We start from the raw sequence: 20,097 nt of genomic DNA on the forward strand, positions 1-20,097 counted from the left end.
AGTCGCGTGTGGTTTCCCACTGCGATTCCACCCGTGCAATTGAACACAAACACTAAAACAGCCATGCGTTGCGTGTCACAAAAAAAGGTACATGTACCTTTTTTTTCTGCGATTGCCGCGCAGATGTAACTAGGGATGTCCCGATACCGATGCTAGTACCGGTATCGGGGCCGATACAGGGCATTTTCAGGAGTACTTGTACTCCTGAAAATGCCCCGATGCCTAGATCAGATACCGGCCGTTTAAATTTTTTAAACTAATGTAGCCCTGTTTGGGGGGACCTTTGCTGATTGACAGCAGGCAGTGGGCGGGTACAATAGCCAGCCTGCTATTGGCTAGTGCAATTTAAAATATCCAATAGCAGGCTGGCTATTGCTCCCAGCCACTGCCTGCTGTATTTACATTCAGTGAATCCAGTGAAGTAGAAAGGTGACACTAGAGGTCTAAAAGACCCCTAATGTCAGAGAACCTGTCACCTCCAATGCACGCAGCACTGGTGAGAAACTGCCCTAAAATCATGTCCCTTTAAGAAAAAGTATCAGTAATTGGTGTCGGCAAGTACATGAGGGACAGTACTTGTACTTGGTCTTGAAAAAGTGGTATCGGGACATCCCTAGATGTAACCCCATTGAAATCAATGGCCCACGTGGCAATTACACACAATCGCGTGGTCACAGAACATGTGTCCAGGATCGCCCAGGTCTGTTCCAGCCCTGAGGCCTATTCCATTGATTACAAATGTCCTGTCGCTGGCCAATTTTACACTGCTGCATCATCTGCAATTTCTTAATTCCTGCAGTAAAACATTTGCCTGTGCCCTTTATCTCTAGAATGTTTTTGCTTAGTCTTGGCTACCTGAAACTGCCCTGCTGCTGGTCCATTTTACTGTGTCATTGCTGTGTCATCTGTGGTCTTTTATCCTTTTAGTAAGACACATGCGTGTGCTGTTTGTCTCTAGTACACTTTGGCCTAGTCTTGCTTACAAAAACTGTCCTGTTGCTGGCCAATTTTATGCTGCTTTATTATCTGCAGTCATTTAATTATTTTAGTAAAACATTTGCCTGTTCCCTCCTCTAGTCTCTAGTACAGCCTTTCTCAACCAGGATGCCTTCTGGCTTTGTCATGGGTGCCTTCAAACTTTCACAAAATGTCATGCATTCCCATTGTGCAGGCGAGCCACCCACCACCACATGAAAATGCAAGACGCTAATCCACAGCAGGCTGCAACCATTACCTCCCCCCCAGCATTCAGAAGAGTGTATGAATCTGACTCCCTCCAGACCTGCTCCATGTCCCACCCTCTGCTATGCCGGCACAGCTGCACTGTGGTAAAGATAGTTATAAGGAAGGCCTCTGATGTGAAAGAAGGGACTCTGATTTGAAGGGGAACCTCACCTTTTTTTGTGAGTGGCATCCCACTTTAAAAACCATACCAGACCCCTATCCAGGGTAAGGGACTGGCATCATTTTTTTTCACATTTACATTTGAAACTGGGGGGCTTTAAAACTTTGCATAATTTTTAAAGGTGCCGTAGAAAAAAGTTTGAGAAAAGGTGCTGTATTACATTTGGGTTTGTCTTGCTTAATGAAACTGTTCTGTCACTGGCCAGTTACAGTATTACACTACAGTATCTATTCCCTCCCTCTTCTTATAAAAACAGTTTGTAAGAAACTGGCCAGCAGCAGAACAGTTTTACATCTGTGAAAACAGGGACAGCCTCAGCGAACCACTGGCAAATTTTATGTGGTTGTTGCTAAAATGGCTTGAAAAAAGGCTATTATAAAAAACTGAAATTAATCAGATTGGGGTGCCAAGCAAATTGTAAAAGGAAAAAAAAATCAATTTCACAACCAAATAGGCACTGCCAGCATACACTGTTGCGGAGGCTTCTGTGAAAATTGTACTATTTGCTAACAGAACATAATTGTACATCAAATTGGGGCTTTCTTCTTTGTCCAAACCACAGCCCGATGCACCAATACCATTTTTTTTCCAGACCGAGTACAAGTACTGATACTCTTCCTCAAGTACTCGCCAATACCAACTACTGAATTACTTTTTTGTGTGTGTGTCATGTGACAGTTTTTCTAAAACAATACAGACTTATGATTTTAGGACAGTAGTGAAGTGCCAGAGCCCTGTCGCAGCTGTAAACACAGTGATCCTTGTAGTTCTGCCATTGACTCCGAGCTGTAGAGGCAGTACAAATCACAGCAATACATTATACAGCAATGCAGTATGGCTCCGGCTATAGAGCACTAGAAATCTCAGCAATACATCATACAGCAATATAGAATAATACCATCCGCTATAGATGGCTACAAATCCCAACAATACATTATACAGCAATGCAGAATGGCTCCGGCTATAGAGCACTAGAAATCTCAGCAATACATTATACAGCAATATAGAATAATACCATCCGCTATAGATGGCTACAAATCCCAACAATACATTATACAGCAATGCAGAATGGCAACCGGCTATAGAGGACTATAAATCCCAGTGATATATTATACAGCAATACCAAATGGCAACTGACTATAGAGGACTACAAATCCCAGCAATGGCAACTGGCTATAGAGGACTACAAATCCCAGCAATGCATTCTACAGCAATGCAGAATAATATGAAGCTACATACCCTGTGCTGCTCCTAGGTGCCGGCCTAATGTCTCCAGTGGAAGATCTCATGGGGGCTGTGCGGGTCTCACAAGGGGTCTGGAGGGTCTTGTGGCCGGGTTCCCCAGGAAGGAGGAGTTGAGTGGCCAGCACTGTAACCAGGCGCCGCGGGTTCACAGGAAGGCTGCCAAGGTCCTCAGCAAGCGTGTTTCCTTTTAATATGATGTATATGGATTTTTGTGACACATGCATGAGAACAAGGCAACATGCATTCTGCCATGCAGCTGTGGAACTGAAAACCAGACATTATGATCATAGTTTGTACATTCAGAAAAGGTTGGGGGGTGAAACCAAGATAATTTGGGGTCCTGAATGAGCAGGTTTAGTGAGTGAGCGTAGGTAGATGGAATGAGAAGTTTGTTCCAGCCATCCCCCACGGAGGACATCAGTCACAATAAACAGTTTGGTAACAGCCAAAGTATATTCAACATTTATGAAACATTTGCATTAAAGGTTTGGATGAGACAGTTTGAGAAGATCAGTGTTCAAACAAGCATGGAAGGGGTTACCCCTATTCGGTTCTAAATGGCCCAGAATCAGACAGTCCTGCTTGTACAAAGCAGGACTGAATGTAGAGAGGGCAACTTCCCCACAAGGACACCGCTGCCGCCCCTCTGCGCCCTGCCGCCCCAAGGCCGGGCCTCGGTGGCCTTGTGGGGAATCCGGGCCTACCCAGAATGGTGTTGAATGCCTCAGTCAGGTCAAGAGGTCTGGAGGTTAGAAAAGCCTTTCCAGAGGGCAACTCGTAAACATCTGACACCAGGAATCTTTGATGTGCTCAGCTTATGCGCACAGCGCATGGTACCACACACTTGCAGGACAACAATCTAAACACTAGCAAACTGAGAGTGATCGTCACAGGGTTGGTTAAAGTGACACAAAACTCAAGAGTTAAACCTTAAAAATGCATTCAAGTACCCTTTTAACACAAAATGTATCCTGTGTATCTGAATTGGTGCTGACACTTTCCTTCCTTCTGGAGGGTGGCTACATTTGTTCCCTATGGTCCCTGTGTGTGTTGTAAAGTAGCCACCACTCCAAGCTTGCACCCATGATGGACTACAATCTCATGTTTCGTTTACCAGCATGTACAGTAGATAATACACGATAAAGCTGCCAGCTTAAACACTTGCCATAAGAAATGATAGTTTTAAGTAGGGATGCACTGATACCGGAATCCGGAGGTAGCATGGGCTTGGCTTCCCTGCCAATTAATAGCGTGTACAGCAGCCGAAGTAAACAGCCGAGCCAAAAATAAAAAATGGGGTCCCCCTATAATCCCATACCAGACCCTTAATCCAAGCAGTGGCCTGGCAGAGCTGGAAAGGAGGGGGGATGAGCACCTCCTGCACCATACCAGGCCACACGCCCTCGACATTGGGAGAGGGCTTTGCGAGGGGGGACACCTTGTCCGCGTGTCGAAATAAAACAAGTCCTGCAGAAATCTACCAGTTTATGGTCAACTTTATCAAGTGGGGCAGCCAGCTGCACATATAAATGTCAGGCTTCTAAGCAAGTGGTTGATTAGTTTCTTTACTTTTCCCGAGTGTGTGTGTGTGTGTGTGTTTTTTTTACGTTGTATACATTTTTTATATTCAAGGCAAACTCCCAGACAAAAAACCTTTTAGCTCTCTAAGCGATTACCAATGACTCAGAAATATAATGAATTCAATGATTGTGTGAAAATGACAATCTTTCATATAGAGATAAGGTTTTTACACATTTTATATTTGGAATTGTTGAAAAATATATTTTTGAGTCTGTGGGAGCTGCAGGTGAAAGGTGGTTTCCTTTTCAAATTCCTATAACAGACGTTTTTGTTTTTTTCTGCTCTAAAGGAAATGCCTCCTTTTCTTTTACTTGATTTTGATGTTTGTTCTTGAACATTATTTTGGCAACAGTCCACTGTTTGCTCATTGTTGAATTTCCTTTGACAATCCTGACATATTTTTTTTCTGCCCTGATCTTCCTACATTAGATGGTCTTATCCCCATGTCTGCTTATGAATGGAGAAAAAGATTTGTTCTCTGTTCTTTGTAGAAATGGGAACAATTGTTGATCATTTTTCTGTGATCTGTGAAAAATCTTTGATTCTTTTTTTAATAGAGAAAATCAATCAAAGAATTCAATGCTCAATTATTTTCCCCCATTATTTGCTTTTATCGCAACACCTGAAACTGTTGACATTTTATTGGGTAGACCGGTATTTCTCAATCTTTAGTCATGTCCCCTTTTAAAAGAATGCCGAATGTCGAGGCACCTGGTCAAACATTTAAAAACTGTAAATGGAAAAGAGAAGAAAAGGTGTGATTCCCCTTTCGCATCAGAGTCCCTCCCTCGCCCCCCTTTCGCATCAGAGTCCCTCCCTCGCCCCCCCTTTCGCATCAGAGTCCCTCCCCTTCCTTTCGCATCAGAGTCCCTCCCTCGCCCCTTCCTTTCGCATCAGAGTCCCTCCCTCGCCCCTTCCTTTCGCATCAGAGTCCCTCCCTCGCCGCCCCCAGTGAGACCATGCATGGTACACAGACCTGTTCCTTATGCGTAAAAGTCTTCTGTCAGACTTTCTGAGATATGAACAATTACAGATCCGGGGATGGAGACCGAGCTGAACAGAAGGGCTACCCTTGCACCACTTGTCTGACTCCCCTGAAGGTGGTGACAGGAGGAGTAAGGACACAGGGAAGCACGAGTGCCAATGCAGTGGCTTGCACAGATGCTGTACTGGAACTTGAGTGCAATGACCTGAAGGCAACATAGGCCAGGAGCAGGAGCTGTCTCGAAGGACAGCAGCGTGGTGTCAAGGTTGCAGAGCCCAAATGGAGTCATGAGAAGATCAGGAACGGAGTTCAGGTCGTAAGCCGGGTCATACACAGGAGAATCTAATAGAGATGCAAAGCCAAATGGGGTTGACGTCACAAGCCGGGGTCATACACGGGAAAAGTCAGATGCTAAGACAAGGTGCCAAATTGATGATCAGAAGTCAGGAACAGAAGCCATGGATTGGAGACTTGACTCGTCAAGGAACGGAGTCCAGAACAGTTTAGCGGAATCGCAAGATTGGGCAACAGGAACACAGGAAAGTAACTAAAGACCAGTCACCAATTAACTCAGGCTCCATGCTGGTTTAAATAGGCCAACTGATGCCAGTGAGCATGCCAGCACGTGTGCGTGCGCAATGAGGCTATGTAGTATTGGACCTTGATTAATGGTCGTGGTGCTCGTAGTGATTGCATGGATGGGGCTGTTTTCCAAAATCGTAGAAAACGGAGATCACTAGCACTCAGTCAAAAGAATTAGATTCTTTTGCTTATTTAGAAATGTGTCACCAGCGTCATTTAGCCAACGTTTCGGGGGCCACGCAGAAACGCATGCGTGGCCCGGAAACATTGGCTAAATGATGCCTGTGACATGCTTCTTCAATAAGTAAACAAAATAATCTAATGCTTTTGACTTGAGTGCTGGTTTTCTCTGTTTTCCACACTGAGGCTAACTTCTGTGCAAATGGGTACTGATGCGCATTCTTCTGCGTGCATGAACATGGGGCACATTTGCCCATTACGTTGAGCACAGGACTGTGTGTAACAGGATGCACACACGCTTGCGCCTGTGTCCGTTTCATGGAGATTACCAAGCCATCCTTACAAATGCCTTGGCAGGTAAGACCATGCACATATTTGCTTTTTTACTTATGTATTTCGCTGTTTATCTGAAGTTCAGCTTCAACATAGAGTAGTGTGCAGAGAGATAATTCAATTTTTATTGCAATCTGAGTCCCCATTTGGGAGATTCCTCGTACTGGAGTTGTCTCCAGAACGAGCTAAGGGGAATCTTCCTATGGAGACACTGTCTAAGAGGAGAATTTTCCTCATTTTGGGCGATTTTCCTCTGACTTACTGTAGCACCTCCTAGGATAGGTGGTAACGGGACTTTTTACACAATGGTACACAGACCGCAAAATAATTATAACTAAAACTTTAACAAACACACTTTGGATTTGAGTATAGGCTTTTCTTAGTTTATAATGTAATATACATTTAGATGGACTGTATCAATAGCCTGGTCCATGTTCAGCTCTGTTTTCTGAGTCCCTTCTGTGTTTGTTAAACAATATCTGTGTGCACATTTGCTTGTGGTTATAGCTGTAGTATTAGATTACTTTCTAACTTCATTCTAGATAAGGCCTGCTGTGCGAACTGATAAAAATGTTGTACCTGCCAATATCGTGCACAAAATCATGTTGTGTGAGCAGCAATTTCAAAAATGTTCTGCTTTTAAAAGAATTTGGCAATGGTAGTATGTGTATTGGTTGGACTATTATATCAATATTTGTGCAAAAATAAATGTATTGCTGTATTGGAAAACCAATTCTTTTTGTAATGTTTCTGATATCTTGTATACATGTTCCTATTGTTATGTTTCCATTCATCAAAGGGAAAACCATAATATTAATTAAAAAAATTATATATACCGGTATATACATATAAACACTATATTACCAAAAGTATTGGGACACCCCTCTAAATCATTGGATTCAGGTGTTTCATGAAATGTCTTTCCTACTAAATATTCCACGTTCCACTGTTAGTGGTATTATAACAAGTGGAAGCAACTGGGAACAACAGCAACTCAGCCATGAAGTGTTAGGCCATGTAAAATGACAGAGCAGGGTCAGCGCATGCAGAAGAGCACAGTGCACAGAAATCACTAACTGTCTGCAAAGTCAATAGCTACAGACCTCCAAACTTCATGTGGCCTTCAGATTGGCACAACAACAGTGTGTAGAGAGCTTCATGGAATGGGTTTCCATAGCCAAGCATCTGCATCCAAGCCTTACATCACGAAGTGCAAAGCGTCGGTTGCAGTGGTGTAAAGCACGCCATCACTGGACTCTAGAGAAGTGGAGACGTGTTCTCTGGAGTGACGAATCACGCTTCCCTGTATGGCAATCCGATGGACGTGTCTGGGTTTGTCAGTTGCCAGGAGAACGGTACTTGCCTGACTGCATTGTGCCAAGTGTAAAGTTTGGTGGAGGGGGGATTATGGTGTGGGGTTGTTTTTCAGAGGTTGGGCTTGGCCCCTTAGTTACAGTGAAGGGAACTCTTAAGGCATCAGCATACCAAGACATTTTGAACAATTTTATGCTCCCAACTTTGTGGGAACAATTTAGGGATGGCCCCTTCCTGGTCCAACATGACTGCACACCAGTGCACACAGCAAGGTCCATAAAGACAGGGATGAGCGAGTTTGGGGTGGAGGAACTTGACTGCACAGAGTCCTGACCTCAATGAATTAGAGCAGAGACTGTGAGCCAGGCCTTCTTGTCCAACATCAGTACCTGACCTCACAAATGCTCTTCTGGAAGAATGGTCAAACATTCCCATAGACACACTCCTAAACCTTGTGGAGAGCCTTCCCAGAAGAGTTGAAGCTGTTATAGAGCAAAGGGTGGGCCAACTCAATATTGAACCCTACGGACTAAGACTGGGATGCCATTAAAGTTCATGTGCGTGTAAAGGCGGGCGTCCCAATACTTATGGCAATATAGAGTATCTCTCTCTCTCAACTTTGTATTTATTTATTTTTAAAGAACACCCATGGAGAGCTTTTATTATTGACTTGTTTTTGGAGGTGTGTGCTCCAGGGTTGTCATCCCTGTACTGACTTACTTTTTTGTAAATCTAATAACACACTGGACTCTTCCACGGACTCTTGAGATGTGGAGGAGTTCCAAGGTGTCATCATTAGGTATCTCTGATGTCTTTTGTAAATGAAACAATGATTATATATCGGTATAAATATACCCAAAGTGAGTCACAGAAACCAATAGGCTCAAATAAAAGTTATATTCTCTGTATAGGTGCATCATTCATGTCACCCATATTCAAATTATTCAATTGTACAGAACACCTTGAATTACAAAATTAAAACCTTTTAAACACCTAGATCTACTACAAGCCCTCACTACAGTGAGACAAGAATTGCAATCTCACCAACTTTATAAAATCAAACATGCAACCTCTAATGGACCTGCTATGGATTCGAGAATAATTGTAACTTCTTGGCCCTATCGATCAAGGAACAATGGTTTTCTCACTATTGCTCATCAAACAAAATATCACACCACCAAAGCCATCACATATTGCATCAGATCCTATTATGAACACTTTTATATCTCCACCACACTCCACATCCCACCCAGCTTTGTAAGCAGCAGAGGATCCTAAATATGACGGGTTCTCCCACACTGTATCTGGGTTTAAAGTTAGTAAAGCCCTTGGGCCTGAAGGCTTTATGCTATAAAAGCTTCCACCAAATTAGGGCTCCCCACTTTACGAAGGACTTCAGACCACTCACATTTCTCTACCACTCTCAAGACTACTAAAAGCCACTAAAGGAATTTGACCTGTATGGCTCCCTCTAACATCTCAAAATAAACTACGATATGGAAGCCATAAATATCAAACGTAGTAGGTAAGGTGCTCATTCCCAGAGGCGTAACTAGAACCCCCAGGGCCCCGGTGCAAGACACCATTGAGGCCCCCCCAATGAAAACATGATTTTGATACCTTTTTTTTCCTTCTATTAAATGAAAAGTATGTTTTTTGGGGGGTTTTTCAGGGCTAGTTCACACCAGCTCCAGTGTGTTCTTGCCGATTTAGTGCTGGAACACACTGGATTGCAACCCGTCCAGCTCACTGCGTTCTATGGTGGGGTGGGGGGGCGTCTTGGTGCATTAAAGTCAATGGCACCGCGGTGTGATCGCCTGCACCGGAACGCATGGCAAATCAATGCCTGCGTTCCGTTGCGGTCAGACAAAATAGTGCATGCAAATGGAGTAAACGCCAGGGCCCGGTCGCAATTGCGACCGTTGCGACCCTGGTAGTTCCGCCAGTGCTCATTCCCTTATTTCCCTTCCACTGGATCCCCAATGGCCTGACACACTTTTGCTGCAAAAAGACCTATTCCAATATAATTGCCTACCCCTGTAAGAAGCTGCTAAAAGAGACCTGCTAAAATGGAACACACATGGTTTGGTTAACTCTATATCATCAAAATGGTTTACTTCTCAGATTACTTTTCTTTTTCAAACTTTTCCAATTGCCTACCATCCTTCTATCAACTAGCGTCAATCACTTCCCAAATTTATTTGAAACCACAAACCACCAGGAATTCAATAGAAACGTCTCATCCAAACCAGATGCCTAGGTGCCACTAACTTCCACCTTTACTGGACCCTGACCATTTTAGTCATAAATTGGTCCTGCCATGAGCCAACCAAAAGTTGGGTCTCCATGAAGCTTGAGCAGGAAAGATCTGTTTACATCACCAATGCCTTCACCACTTATGCCTTTCTTTGGAAACCTGTCCTTTCCACCAAAGGTCAGCAACAGCTTTGTAAAGTGGGGAAAAAAGCCGTAATATGTAAAATCACCCAACGTTGATCACCTCAGGCTTGCATCCTCCTTCATTCCAGGTTCCGCAGGCTGTGGCAAACCTTGCGTATGGAGCTATGCCCCTAAAAGACAAATGACTATGATAAACTACCCCCCAAGCAAGTTTGTTTAGCTGGCACTGCCCCCTGAGGCCTACTTTCTCAAATGTAGAAATTACTTCACACAGTCAATTCCCCTAACCCTTTTGCAACCTCTGGGAGAAAAATGTATTTCTCCCACACAAAGCTATGAGCCCGACTAAACTCCCAGGGGCTGATTTTAGTATAGGCAAATAGATTGTTCACTTTTCAAGGGACTGTGCACTAGAAATGTCCCCTTAGCTTGGTAAAAGTGGAGAAATTTCACTTTGCAAAAGATTACCCAATCATGTGCAAGGAAAATTTTTAAAAACAGTAATTTTGTTGCACATGATTGGGTGATGGAAGTCAGCAGAGCTTCACCCCATTCACTAAACTAAGGGAAAACTGCCCCTGCAAAGTGCAACCTATTTGCCTTTAGTAAATAAACCCCAGGAGTCTGGTTATACACTTTTACCCCAGTGAAACGCCATAAAGTTTTCCCAGACACTAACTCGCTGTACTGGAGATGCCTCCAATTTCATGAGGCACCTCTCTCTCTCTCTCCTCTCTCTCTCTCTCTTCTGGACCTGCCTGAACATTAGGCATTTTTGGATTTTTGGCAACCCCTCTACCCTATCATTACTTAAATAACTGGTGTAAAACGTCCCAACAATCCTACCGACTTCCTTCAACATCTGAGCAACATGAGCCTGACTACTTATAAAAAAATCTTTACTAATCAACCCAGCTAGAATGACACTTTCAAAATTTTAGAAAGGAACCCACCCCACCGTGCAGGACTGGTATAGAGGACTAAATTCAATTTGTGACATGGAAGACCGAACTAAATCACTCTACAATCAAAATGAAAAAACAAGCCAATACCCCTGACTAGATCTACGCAGCTCACACCAATTTAATTACAATACACCAATGTATATAGTCTTCTGACTGATACCTGAAAACTTCTGGAACTCTCAAGCTTTGTATGCATCAACAACCTGGCTCGTGACACCTCACAGGAAGGCTCGAAGTGCTCGAGAGAGCCAGCCCCGCTACCTCTCCCCACTGTTGCCTCCAGTTACCCTGCACGCTTCCCCTTGACTTGACTGCTCACTTTAAGCAAACATATAATGTTTCAAACATCCTATAGACTTGCATTACAAGAGAGAACCCTTCTATCCTGCTCAAAATTGTAGATCCCCCCAAACAGTCTTTTTGGGTTGTCCTGTTATCCCTAATTCATTGTCCTGATTGCATTTTATGTCATATGTAACAATCAAAACCTTTTTTGAAATGTTCTCTTAAAAAAAAAAATTTAAGGAAAAAGTTAATGCTTGTGTCAGAACCCTTAGCCCTGTGTTTCTAAACTTTGGTTGTTTTTTTTTTTTTCTAAAATGTGGATGCCAAAAAATAAGTGTTGAGGTTTCTCAAAGTAGCTTTAAAATGGATTAACCTTCTGATCACGTGTTGTTTTTGGCAATATTGTCTTTACTTTATTTATTTTTGTATGGTTTGTTGTATTTGAAAACATTCTAATAAACTCAGATTGATCTAAAATGGATTAAACTGCTGCAATCAATATTCCACAGACAGGTGAAACTCGAATAATTAGAATATCGTGCAAAGTTCATTTATTTCACTAATGCAACTTAAAATGTGAAACTAATATATGAGATAGACTCATTACATGCAAAGCAAGATAATTCAAGCCGTGATTTGTCATAATTGAGATGATTATGGCTTACAGCTCATGAAAACCCCAAGAACCCCAAATCCACAACCTCAAAAAAGTAGATTATTACATGCAATCAATAAAACAAGGATTGTACATAGAACAATATCGGACCTCTGAAAAGTACAAGCATGCATATGTACTCAGTACTTGGTTTGGGCCCCTTTTGCAGCAATTACTGCAATTACTTTTGCACGATATTCTAATTATTCGAGTTTCACCTGTAGAAATAAGAAATGTATCATCCATTTATATACACATAGCACAATAGGGTATATACAGTATATATGCAATATATAAGAAATCCACTAGATGGCAACATTTACCATCTAATTCTTTATAGTTACATTTCAAAAGGAACATTTTGTACATTCTTGATTGTTTTAAAGTGTACCCCCTCACAAAAAGAATTATATTTAACTCCAATATATCTACACAAAACAGCAAATCATTAACTAATTTAAAAATACAGATGTATGCCCCCTTCCATTCAAACTTTTTTTTTTCCCCAGATAAAGTGTGGAATGCATTGGGTTTTATGGATGCATACTCTCCTTGCATTCTATCACCTTGACTACCAGGACATTGATGTGCTAAAGGTATTCTTTATGCATTACTCTTTAAATCGAGAATGGACTGACAAGGGTGCCACTGGCAGGAATATATAGCATATGCATTCCAGAGAGGGGAAACCCAAAGTTCAGCTCACCTAAGTACCCTAGCTGTCGCAGGAACCAGAAGTGGGGGGAAATCTTTCTAGTGGGGTCATAGCAGGGGTTTAAACCTTGCCCCATCCTACCCCGAAATGCAAAGGTTTTGGCTGGGGTTGTGATTTTAAAACAATAGACATAAAAAATGCAAACCATTTAACTGCGTGAAAATGATTATTTGTGCAAAGATATGATTTAGTATTACTCCTTATCTCCCCAATAAAATGTTTAGCTGCTTCAGTTCTCACTGCTTAGTTCTGAGTTTATACATAATAACGCAAGTACATGACTATCATTTCCTCTAAGGTTTATAAAATGCTCCATGTTGTATCCTAGGCTCTACTTCAATCAATGTGTAATGCAATCATATAGGAAGCAATGCATACATATAACTGTTGATAATTACTCAGTAACTTATACTGAATGGTATACTTATACTTACTATAAATAATTATAATAATTGTTATTTTTATTATTAAAGTAAACTCCCCGTTATCCGGCATCCACGGGGATTGGTAGATTCCGGATAAATGTAGGTTCTGGTTACTTGAGAGTTACTATTAATAGGTCTAACTAATGCCATAATCCCATACTATACCATAGCACAACATGAACTCTGTATTGACTTCATATTAATATTGAAATGCAGTAATTAAAAGTAAATCAAGACAAATAGACACACAATCATTTCCAGGATAATACATGCCGCAGATCAGCAAAACATCAGTACACAGGATTTTCCTTTTTTTTGGTTAGATGAGAGTTCTGGTTAGTTGAATACCGGACAACCTGAGAGTTTACTGTATTACTATCATCATTATGATTATATATAGTGTCATCTCCATCCATGTAGATAGTAAAACATTGCCAAGATAATGCAGGAGATAATAAAAAATAAATATTACCTGCCAGTTTGGCCCAAATGGAAACAGTAAGCCTTTCATCTAGGGCTCTATAAAGCACTGTATTGTACTTGTAAAACAGAAGTTATTTACGTGTTATGACTTCCAACTGGATCTAGATAAATGTATTTCTTAATTCAGGACAGTGGCTGGAGCCATGTAAATCCATTACTTTATGCCACTCTGGCCAACTACGCAACCAGAACCTCAGGACAGCTATAGGCTAAAATTATAAAGACATTTTCATTGGCTTTGTAATCGTAGGTTCTATCTTTGCTTTGAACTAATGACTCTAGATTCACAGTTGGCCATAGCTTGCTTAGCTTTGTCCAAGGTCCAAATGAATTAACGTGGAGCATAATAATAGTTTTCCCTTTGGTAAGTTCCCATAATGAGGCTATATTCACATTAAATCTATGTAATAATAAAATATACAAAACATACAATAGGCCACTGAGCCCAAAGGCTCTTTAGTGGTTAATGTCCAGTTTCTCTTATAACGCAAGCAAGGTTTCCCTTGACTCCATATTTTTTTGTTATCACAAACCTAACCATAAACCATGGTAAAATGATATTTGAGTTAGAAAAATGTAATTGGCTTAGCACCTCTGTATTCTTTGGTTCAGGTGTGTTTCAAAATAAAACGTCTTCTTCAAACTGCTCTTTTGCCTTCCTCGGCAACCAAGAACATGGACACCACTGGGTGTAGGTCCAAAACTCGGCTATATTGGTGTGCCAAAACACCATCGCAAGTTGGATTAGACTGTTCACTAGGACCCATGCGAGTGTCTGTCCATCACCACATGGAGCTTGTGGTCTATTGTAGAACCTAATTCAACTGTTGAAGGTATTTTGCCGGCCCAAGATAGCCGACATTTGGGCCCACACCGAGAGAGGTTGATGTTGCTGGCCGCTGGGGCAGATGATAGAGCAGCTTGTTACGTGTTATTGAAACATTAAACTTTTGCCCTGTTTGTTCGCTGTATATTCTCTGAAGAAATGGTTTTACCACAAAACGCATCAGAATTACAGAAGCAAATGCAGAGGTGCTAAGCCTCTAAAATGATACCGGTTCACATAAGGATGTACACACAATAAAGAGCCAATGGGCTTTTCATGTTATCAGAGAAATTGGGCATTGATCATTAATGTGGGCCTGTTGTATGTTTTTAAATACTGCAATATTTCTCATATTTTTGTAGAATTTTATTCCCCATATTGAGACCTTTTAAGTCCATTTTGAAAGTCCCTTTTCACATTGGATTTGTATTGGAAATGATGTGCACATTATAAAAAAAAATATTAAGATTGCTACTCCTGTATTAGAGAATAAATATCCATTTAAAAAAAAAAAGGATGCGTATATTGCCCAGCCTTCTGTCAGGTCCCAAACTCACCAAGCTCAAAATTTAGTTGAAAGTGGCCAAAATTCATGGTTGGCAACTTTTTGACCTGCCATGCTATCTTCCATGTTAAGGATAGAGTGTCTGCCCAGCATCACTGCATGTGCTCCTTTTAAAAGAAGAACAGAGGAGACATATCTGTGGCCATCTTCTTGTTTCATTGGGCCTTCCTGCAGAATGTGTTTAATGCATGGCCCCCACACAGGCCTGTGGTCTGTCAATGGGCACCATTGTTTGGCTATTTCTACACAATTATGGGGATTCCGTGAGTAAACATAGCAAACTGTACATCATGGGGGCAATGTTTTAGCTTTTAGCTGCAAGCTTTTGAAACTTTAGAGTATGGTGGCAGCGTGTTATAATATAAACACAAGTACGGGATTACCTTCCTGTGTTACACGTGCTTCATTTCCTTAACAGTGTTAAAGGCTTGTCATTTATTTGCATTTACCGTGTTATCTATTAATAAGTACCAGTTTAATGTCACCTTGTCCTTCTCTTACCAATGTCCAACACGGTACAACACCTTACTGCTATTTTGATTGATAGAACTGATTTATAGTTTCCTTATCTCTTCCATCAACATGTTTCCTAGCCTGTGGCATCAGGGGATTGCTGATCTGTTATCTGTCTCTCAAAACTTTCCATTTCTTGCATGGTGATCTAAAGATGCACTCTGTTGCAAAAGGGTTATTTTTTGACTACATGCAGCCCTCTTAAAGTTAAACTCCAGATAAACAGCTAAATACACAGATTATATGCATATATGGGAGCTGTTTTACCTGCCAAAGGATTTGTATTGCTGTCCATCCAATTCTGGGGTTTACATGACTCTGACACACAGCACAGTCCTGTCTTACAGGACAGAAAACCAGAATTTGTTTTTTCTCTAGACACCTAGACTGATGCATTAATTTAAATATGTACATTTTTATTAAGGTTAACAAGCTTTTTTTAACGCATTTTTGTCTTCCAAACTGATAGCTTTCTCTTTCTTTCAGACAGACAAGGAAACCTAGCACTACAGGAAGAAGGTACATTTATTGCCTTAGCAAAGTAACACATTTTCCCTGTTATCACTATGGTTGGTTAATCATGCTGACCACAATGATCTCTTCTTGTTCTTTGCTTCATAGCCTGAGATTGCTTGCTACACCATGATCCTGGAGCTAAAACGGACCATTTTACATTCGCAAACTTTCCAAGTTTTTAATGAAATCTCCATGACTGGCAAATCATAGTGATCACATGATTAGAATCCATGCAAAATGGTTTCTGATCTCTTTTGCAGTACATTGTAGCAGCATGGCCCCACAGTTGAACTTTCCTACTGAAGTGCTCAACTACAATTAAGCAGAAACAAAAAAATCTAATGTTCACTTGTCATGGTAAACTTGCTGAGAGAGTGTGAATAAAGAGATTGGGAAACCAAACACTGACAGGTTACCTTTCAAGAGTATATTTACACCAAAATCAGAAGGTACTCGCAGGTCAATGGAGCGTCCGTTGGCTTGCAATTGTGCTTTCCAATTTCGATCCGATCTGTTGTGGGTTTTTCTTTTCTTTTATTTATTTATTGCAAGCTTTTAATGAAGTAACATGTCCTGAGTGGCCATACTTCACTGTATAGCTTGCGATGTGTTGCATTTTTAAAGCATAGAGTTGCATTGAAAAACGTAGAGCAGGCTCTACTTTTTTTTCCAGCACAATGTACAGCAAGGCAACGCAACACAGCAGTGTGAACTGTCCCATTTACACCCATTCATTTTTTGCTGCCCTTGCATTACCATCCGTTAACAAACAGATGGTAACACAACACAACGTATCCGGTGTGAATGGGGCCTAAAGCAAATTTGTGTTTACCTCCAATTATTCAGGCTGGCTGGGGAGCCGAACAGCAGACACCTACTGCCTGCACATCTCTGCCTTTATGTTAAAGAGCACCCAGGAAGCTCCCAATCCCATGGTACACAGTTATGTAAGGTTTTTTGAAAATAATGTATATTGATTTTGCATATAAACATGTAATAAACAAGCAAACAATAAACCATTCCTACTAACCAAGTACAGTTGTTGCCTCCTAACATCATGATCTACAAAAGCAACAGAATACATACAAATATATACTTTTAAAAGGGAACTCCAGGTTTTTCAAACGTCAACCCTTGCAGTGGGCTGCCCCTACACTGCAAGGGTTAACTGCTTGACCAGCTGCTAGACCGGTTCCTGCAGCCTCGCAGGTCCAAGGACCCATGACTTCATCACATTTATGGAGGCGGAGCACATGACATCCCATGACGCCATCCGCATGCATGGGCGCTGTAATCTTGGTGTATACACCAAGATGGGGGCACCCATACATGCGGATGATGTCACCCAATGTGATGTCATGTGACATCACGCGCTCCGCCTTCAAGATTGCGGCATGCATGGGCAAAACACGCCGATGGTCACTATGTCTTCTGCAAACACATTATTATAAGCCCGAATATATTTTTCGTATATTTAGGCATATAATAATTAGTTCATTCAGATTTGGATGAACCACCGAGTCAACAACATTTCAATGATTTGCAAGTTCGTCCACATCCAAATGCACATGTCTAATAAACAGTGACATATGCATTAGTTAAAAAAAAGAACTACAACCAAACCTTTTTTGGCCGCAGTTCTCTTCAGGTTCACTGGAGTATATTTACTAATACATTCCTGTGACCCATAAGTCAGCATATAGCGGGCTATATTGTCAGGATCCACCCCGATCCCTGTCTGACAGCTGTCTCTGCTTCTCTAGACTACAGGCCTCTAGAGAGGCAGAGACAGTTGTGAAATCAGGTGGCGAGATGGACAATATTGTCGAGATCTTTCCCGGCCGCAGGACGGCTCTGCGCTGTCCACATATAGTGAACATAGTAGGTGTCCTCCTGTGACCCTAGAGAGAACTACGGCCAAAAAAGGTTGGGCCATAGTTATCTTTTAAGTTACAGAAACGGTTAGTTACCTTTTTTGCAGATAAATATAATACAACCAATTATTTAATTTCAATATGGACATTATATTAGGTATGTATTGCTAATCTTTATACATTATAGATATATTTACTATTTTGTTATAAAATAGTATTGTTTTGTTTTAGGTGACAACTTGCCTTCATGTATTTGAATCATTTGAATGTGTATCTTATGAATCTGTATTTCTACCACCACTGGCTCTTTCATTTTCACTAATGAGCCTGATATATTTTAATATGTTTGCTCATTTTATCTTGTTTTTATTTATTTTAGGATTGGCTCTTAATTAAGAAGTGTGAATGCACAGCACTCATCTGTGATTAGTGCTAATCTGTGTTTGCTCAAAGACTTGAACCTGCTGTTACCATGCATGAAGGAATGTCCATTCCTTGTCGAGGTGAGAATTGGTCCTATTAAGCTATGACATAACATATTATGACAGTCATTAACAACCTGATGTCTATGGCAGTGCCGATTGATGATGCTCAGGAGGAAAAAATTGACCAGACAAGACACGCAATCTGTTGGATCCCTGCCAATGATAAACCATCACCATCTTCTTCGCTACTCTATATGGCTACTCTTCAAACTCTGTTGAGTCAAGCTTGTGGGCTTGTGCCCCACTTCTGACATTCTGCCTTTCTTATGAATAATAATGCTGGATGGAGGAATCTATTATTATTATTATTATTATTATACAGGATTTATATAGCGCCAACAATTTGCTCAGCGCTTTACAAAATACTATTAGTGTATCTTAAAGCCTGCACATATAACTACCACCTTAAGTCTATAGCTAGTTCCCGTGCCACACCTATAACCCTACAATTAACACCTATTAGTCTGATGTAAAACATTGTACACACTGCTGCACCTTATAGTTATATCATTTTTGGAGACCATTATTATTATAATACAGGATTTATATAGTGCCAACATTTTGTGCAGCGCTTTACAATATAAGGAAGACATTACAATTACAATATAAGATGGTAAGGAGGGCCCTGACCCTGAGGGCTTACGAAGTAAAAGGGAGGGTGAAGTGATACATAAGCGGTAGTTGTGTGGGGATGAATTGTTTGAGAACGTAATGGTTCAGTGGTTAGGTTGAGGTGGGATAGGCTTCCCTGAAAAGATGAGTCTTTAGAGATGGCCTAAAGGCAATCAGAGTGGGAGATAGATGGACAGGTTTTGGTAAAGAGTTCCAGAGGATGGGAGAGACTCTAGAGAAGTCATGGAGGTGAGCAAGGAAGGAGTTGAGATGGAGCTGGAAAGCAGGAGGTCTTTGGAAGAGCAGAGGGGAGATACATTGAGAAATTCCAATAGTCAAGACGAGAGATAACAAGTAAGTGAATGAGCAGCTTTGTGGTTTCATTGGTGAGTAAGGGGCGTATCTTGGAGATGTTGTGAAGGTGGCAGGATTTGGATAGTGATTGGATGGGGGGCAGAAAGGTGAGGTCCGAGTCAAGGATGACACCTAGCACCTTGGCATGGGGGGAGGGATGGATAGTTGTGTTATCATTCTCATGATAACATTTATGGATCCTGACATCATTCTTCTTTTGTTAAGCTTTCAAACAAGAGTAATCATAACAGACCAATTATTAGTCATCCAGACTGGGTATACAAATACCTAATCTGCCAATCTATCATTAGGGAAAGCAGGATTTTGGTTTAAGTTTTAATACCACAATACTTCACAGGGATCACAGCCTTTGTGAACAACTTTCACATTCTTCTCAAACCCAAGGAGTTCTCAACTAAAAGGAAAGATTTCCTCCTGAGGCTCGCGAAGGTCTACAAAATTAACACAACAGTAAGACACAAATCACTAATTTTTGTAAAACCCATTATTTGATTCGTACTATTTTCTGAAAAAAGGGCAAGTGGCCAAGCTTCAGACAAAATGTATTGTGATCGTTTTGAATAGGTTTGGGAAGAGTAAATACATCTGGCAGGTTTTTTTTAATACTGTCTTCTGACCCCCTTCTGAAAATGCCTCTTGGCTGGCTCACTTACCCAGGAAAAATATGTAGATCCGGAAAACCACATTGTAATTTGATATATATATACAGTATATACATGGAATGAATAAAGAGTAAATGTATATTTGCATGCACAAGCTGCTACAAATAGATGATATT

The sequence above is a fragment of the Nanorana parkeri genome, unplaced genomic scaffold (assembly GCF_000935625.1).
Source record: "Nanorana parkeri isolate BGI_ZX_2015 unplaced genomic scaffold, ASM93562v1 scaffold483, whole genome shotgun sequence".
Lineage (NCBI taxonomy): Eukaryota > Metazoa > Chordata > Amphibia > Anura > Dicroglossidae > Nanorana > Nanorana parkeri.